General features: G+C 30.8%; 1 long non-coding RNA gene across 1 annotated transcript; it reads left to right on the forward strand.

Moving 5' to 3' along the window:
• The first annotated feature begins 1,051 nt into the window (after nucleotides 1-1,051).
• Nucleotides 1,052-5,681, forward strand: LOC117108881. Its single transcript, XR_004445430.1, has 3 exons — nucleotides 1,052-1,135; nucleotides 4,752-4,872; nucleotides 5,545-5,681. It is a non-coding gene; the product is annotated as an uncharacterized LOC117108881 (long non-coding RNA).
• The last annotated feature ends 580 nt before the right edge of the window (nucleotides 5,682-6,261 follow it).

Here is a 6,261-nt window from a genome sequence, read left to right on the forward strand (position 1 = left end):
ACTATCTTACCATATATAGGCCTATCATTATTGGTGACAGCAAATTAAACATACTGGTAAGTAGGAAGAACCACCTGACTCCTACTAACAAATTATCATTTTTAACAAAAATTATTCACAACCATATTACAATATAAAATTTGCATTTTATTACTTATGAAAAGGAAACTGCCAAACATACGGTAGGACCAAAATTAAACGGTCTACTGTATATCCCTATTCAGAAATAAATGAGGTTTTTCAACATCATTTTTATCATCCACAAATAGATTAATGCTAGGCTAGACGATATCTGGTAAATAAATGAAGATAGAAAACATTTGTCCTACAACATGCAATGTATAGCTACACTGTGACTTTGAAGGTTAGACTGCAACCTGTATTTCATGTAAAACTATTCTTTCTGTTTCTATGCTGCTCAGTTACATATTAGGGCACACTACAGTATTTAAAAAAACACTATTTTTGTATTTTCAGTTAAGTTACCTTAATACCAGTTGAAGCAGAGGACATGTGGCATGCATATAATCTAAACAGCGTTGGTGACAGCCTTAGGTCAACAATGGTGCGAAAGGTCACAACAGAATCATCAACCGGGAGTAGTAGCAGTAGCCGTGTACGCACCACACTGACCATCTCAATTGAGGATATAGACTTTGACACACAGGGGTGTATGTTAAAGTCAGACTCCGGAGGAAAAAAAATTTTTGGTATGTTAAAAGGGGCGTAACCATCCATTTTTACACCTTTTTCCCCCAGTTTTTAAATATTCAAAAATCTGTATCTCATTCACCGTTGCTCAGTTTTTCGTCAAACAACTTTTTTCTGTCTTAGAAAAATCAGTTCTACAACATATCAAACATTTTTTTTCCTCCGGAGCCTGACATTTGAAGTTCCAAAGAAACATAAACAAATAAAAATGCATTAATTATTTTTCTTAGCAATCAGTATATATCATGTACACAAATGTTGTTCCTTTTTAACAAGATCAAAACCTACCATTATAGTTTTGTTTTTGAATGAGAAACTTATTTTGAATTGCAGATGGGAGCATACCATACGCTGGACTTGGAGCTCAACAGGAAGTTCACACTAGCTAAAGTATGCTGGGATATCATAGCACTAGAAAGAATTGGTTAGTAAATTTTGAAACAAAAACAAGTGGTAGTTTTTCTTTGTAAATTTTGTAAAATGTCTTATCTACCAGAATACAGTTTTACAGAATATCAATATAGTAATATTCAATTCCATTTTATTTTTTGTTTATTCAGGAGTACAAACCATGCAGTTGATAAGAAAACTAGAATAATATATCCAGACCCCAGACCAGCTTAAGGCTGCTGTTGCCCGAAGCATACTTTTACAATTTGCGTACACATAATAGATTGTATTAAATAACTGCCCCTAAATGCATTATGTTGCTAATATATGTATATTATTTATTTAATCTTTCTTTATACTGAATATACACTTTCAATATATAGTACTTGTTTCCAAAGTGGTTCAGTTCTTAACTACAAAATTTTAAAAGCAGATATATACATATGGTAACCAAAAAAGATGGATCACTTAACTACAAATTAAAATAGATTTAAAAGGAACATTGAAAGAAACTTAAGAAAAATAAAAAATTTAAATAATAAATATGGATATGCAAGGTAAGGTTAAATTAAGATGTTATTATTGAGGATTAGAAATAGAATGCTTAAAATTTGAAAGTGTCATAGATTTAAAGTTGGTTTTAGTATGATCCGGGAGTTTATTCCATAAGTTAGTAGATCGGTATGCAAAAGTTCTTTTACCTTGCATGTTATTCCAGGTGTATTCAATTAGTGAATTTTTACTTTGACTGCGAGTAAAATGCGTATACAAATCATAATTAAAAACAAAATTTTTCGTTAAATATGATGGAGCATGATCATTTAAACATTTGAAAATCATTATGAGCAATTGTTCGTCCCATTTATCACTGAGTTTGCGCCACCCTAATTTTTCAAATGCAGTTCCGACTGAAAATTTTGCCTGAGGTCTTAAGAAAAAACACTGTTTTTCCCTTATTCTGTTCAAGACAAAATTCTTGAGAGTAGTTTTTTTTTTTATTGAGATCTTAAAACTAAATACCAGTAGTAACAATACTAGTAAATACTGTACTTATTATAACATTAAGTATCAATGTCCATAAATATTACTACCATAATACAGTAGGACTAATAAGAAAAAAATGCAATGCAGGCAATAAAAACAATGCTTTAAAGAAAAATCCTAATAAAAACTGCAAATATATAATATCAATATTAATATAAACAAAGAACAACAATTCCAATAAAATCAAAACTAGTAATTTAAAATACAATCAAACCTTAGTACTGTACTGTAACAACGAAATAAAAGAATAGAACTAATAATAACAATATGGGGAATAATATTACAAATATCAAGATAATTGTTTGGCATTTTTATTTATAGCAATTTCTAAAGAATGTTTCAAAGCACTTCAGATTATTTCCCGGATCATTGCAAAAGTAACCATGCACGCAATGCAACCGCAGCTGTTCTCATACTTAGTAATACATGACATGGTGTTGACCAGTTTTCAACAAAGAATTTTACAATACAATCAAACCATATTAATGACTCTATTATGTCATACTCTACTTGTAGCTAGAGTTTGTTCTTGTATAAATATATTTTTATTTTGCAAGAATTGAATGTGTAGGCCTAAAATAACATGGCACATCTTTGGTTAGAAACCAAGCATTGTCTAATTTATTTGTGGATACAAATCAATACAATTATTGACCACGTAATAATTCCATTAAATTACATTCTGATATTTTAAGTATCTAACACATCCCAGCTTGTCATAACAAAAACCTCAGTTGACTAATTCTAATTTTACAGACAATTACAATCAATACTTTGTCACATGTTGTAGTAGGAGTTGTGGTTGTTGTAGGTAAATAGGAGGATTGACTTTGCTTCAATTTGTAGGAATTATTAAGGGTATATTTACACAATTTTATGTACCTGTACCATATCTGAATATAGTTGAAAGAAATAGAATGCACAATGTCATGGTAATAATAATATGAGGATGCTTCCAAAATCTTAGGTTACTGTATATGCTTTATTACAAATATAGGCCAAGACAAGGTGTAAAGTAACATAATGTATGTATGAAAAATAGCATTTAAAATGTATGTAGATCATGTGTTACCCTGCCATGGTGATTTTTAGATTTCATGTACTGTATTTTAATTGACCTCAGTCTAAAATTTTACTTTATAATATTAATACACTACACCATATAGGAAAGAAGACAACTGTTTGCAAAGTGCCCTCTGCCCAAGGACACAGCAATGTTTTAAATCTCTGACCTCAAGGCTGAATCACAAAACCACTCACCCAGTCATTTCCACATAATTACATGAATTTTAAATTTGAAACTGTATTAAACTAAATGTAAGCACACAGACTTTGCAATGGCCAAATAGTGTTTATTTTCTGAAATATTTTATGCAACAAAATGATTTTAACCATATGTGGCAAAGACAAGCTAAACCAGTCACTCGTCGCAAAAATTGATTTTTAGTGATACAGTGTTAAATGTGAATTATAAGATGGTAAAGAATCATTTAAATCCAACATTTCCTTAAGAAATTACAAGCCTTTAAGCATATACAGCTGTTTAAAGAACAATATTTGAGAAATCAGCCTTCAAAATTTATTATTTTGGGCATGTCTCAGGCAGAAACCATCACCAAATCGTTAATAATTGTTTTAACATTGAAAATGGGGAAATGTGTGATTGTAGCAAGCCCTGGTTTCGTGAAGGTAAAGTTCTAATATACAGTATATCAAAACACTAATTGAGAACCTGCATTATTCAAGTTGTTTCCTTGTACAGTATTTTCTTTTCTATGTAAATAGCAATTGACATTTTAACCAGGAAGAGTTTGGTTATTAAGTAAATAGAAATTGATAACTAAAAGTAGTTTTTATTTTGGTTTCTGTGTTTTTTGTACATATTTCCTTGTTCTTATCTTGACACAACTAAGTTTATGAAACTTATCTTTTTTGAGTCAAAACTCAATCTGATTATTATCAGTTGAATAACATCAAAGCTCAGTCCCATGATTATCAGTTGAATAATGGTCACCTATCTAGCTTTACTAAAAAAAAAATTACCATTCATGTATGAATAGTCTATAGTGATGGGCAGAGACTTGTTAAACATTTCCGGTCAATTTGAGACTACTTGTAACATGATTCAACTTATCTCTTAATGATAATAATCAATCAAAATCATACAGTTCACCCTCCAATTCAAGACACCTGAGACATAAAAATTTGGGTTTGTCTCAGGACTCGATTTCCAATTAGAGGGTTAACTTTATACTAAAGATTGAAGATTGTTGTTGGTATTTAGAAAAAGTGGTCTCGATAAATAGAGGGGTCTCGAATTGAAGAGTAAATTGGAATCATTATTATCTTAATAATCATCTTAATCTTCTTAATCATCATTATTATAATAATCATATTATCGTGTTAATCATTCATCATCACCATCTTCAGTATTAACATCATCATCATTATCTGCAATATCTTCACTGTCACCATTACTTGTATCTTCAGTATTATCATCATTGTTATCATCATCATCTTCATCATCATGATTGTCTTCAGTGTCATTGTCATTATCATCATCAAAAATAAAATTAATACATGTAACTTTTCCATTTTAATTTCAGGATCAGTTCTGTGAATATCTATTCCAACAAGCTGTGAAGCTTGAATTAAAAGTACTTTTGGAAAACAGACACAAATTCATCCAGGTACATTCCTCTTCTGGTCACAAACATGCACTGAAAGGTAAGCCTCATTATTCAATGGCAAAAAAATTGGAGGGTGTGTGGGTGAACATATTGAAAGCTTGCTCCCCCAGCAGCTTAACTTTTACATCCATACAAGTAATTGTCATGTAACCAGAGTTAATTTTTTTACAAAGCTCCCTCACTAGTTTATTTTTATTTTTGAGTTTAAATTGTGAGATTTGGTTTTATTATCCCCTTAAATAACAATACTTTATTGCTTTTTGCATTTGGGAATGAGGCCTATGACTTGGGAATCAATAATTATCCTCTATATTTTGTCTTTCCTCATGTAAATTTTAAGTAAAATGCTTCAGAAAGTTTCAGGAAATAATAATGTATAGTGGAATGAACTATGTATCATTATGTTGTATGTTAAAGGGTTGGCAATACTAGACCTAGTTTTTGTTTTCTTGGTATGTCATAAATAGTGTGCTGCTGGCAAACAAATAAAAGCTGTGTTCTATTATTGTACTGTAAATAATATGCTTTTAAATATATAACAATTTAGGCACTATAATTTTAAATATTTTAAATTCTTAGCTATCAAAATTCAAAATCTATAATAAAGTACTATAGTAATTCTTTGTACTGTGTCTTATGACTTGTCTGTGTTGAAATTTATCTATTACAGTATTCTTATTTATGTTTCTTTTTATGGAAATATTATCAGACCCAGATCTTTCTACAAAGTTGGCTGATACAAAGGCAGCTGGGGAGGTGAAAGCTCTGGGGCAATTCTACACTACTCTATGCAGATCGAGCATTGTATGGGTATGTGCTAACAGTTAAAAAAAAATAACCTGTAACAGGGTAAGGAGGTATATAACACCTCCTTGAACATGGTTTATTCTCAACTATTTAAGCCGAGGAAAAGTTGGTATATATAATTAATTAAGGTCCCATGGTCTAGGCTCAAGAGGGAGGTTCAACCACTTCCACATAAACACAATGTTGGTAATGTAGGCCTCTATAGGCCTAATTTGAAATAATGCAACAATATTGGTGTATTTTTTTAGGCTTTTTCTAGCGAGCCAGATAATAACAACATGCATTCAACCCAGTAGCTGCCTTTTGAGAACCCCTGCTTTATAAAGTTGTGTTGTACTGCTAACTTTGTTATTTGATGTTAAAGAAAATACATAATAGTATTGTATGTCTTACATAGCAAATATTAGCATTGCAGTCAGTCATTGTCTCCCTGTTTTAACAGATGTGTATTTATAGAATATGACATTTGATGACCAGGGTAGTAATGTAAATAGCCTAGGTCATGGTAGCCAATGCATATTCACAAAACATGTTTCATTGGTGATGAAATATTGTACCAATATTATGTGATTAAAACAGTTAGATGCAGAAATGCAACTGGCAAACAATTCTTCTCAAA

This window comes from Anneissia japonica, unplaced genomic scaffold (assembly GCF_011630105.1).
Source record: "Anneissia japonica isolate Jap-2015-1 unplaced genomic scaffold, ASM1163010v1 scaffold2617_len527014_cov191, whole genome shotgun sequence".
Lineage (NCBI taxonomy): Eukaryota > Metazoa > Echinodermata > Crinoidea > Comatulida > Comatulidae > Anneissia > Anneissia japonica.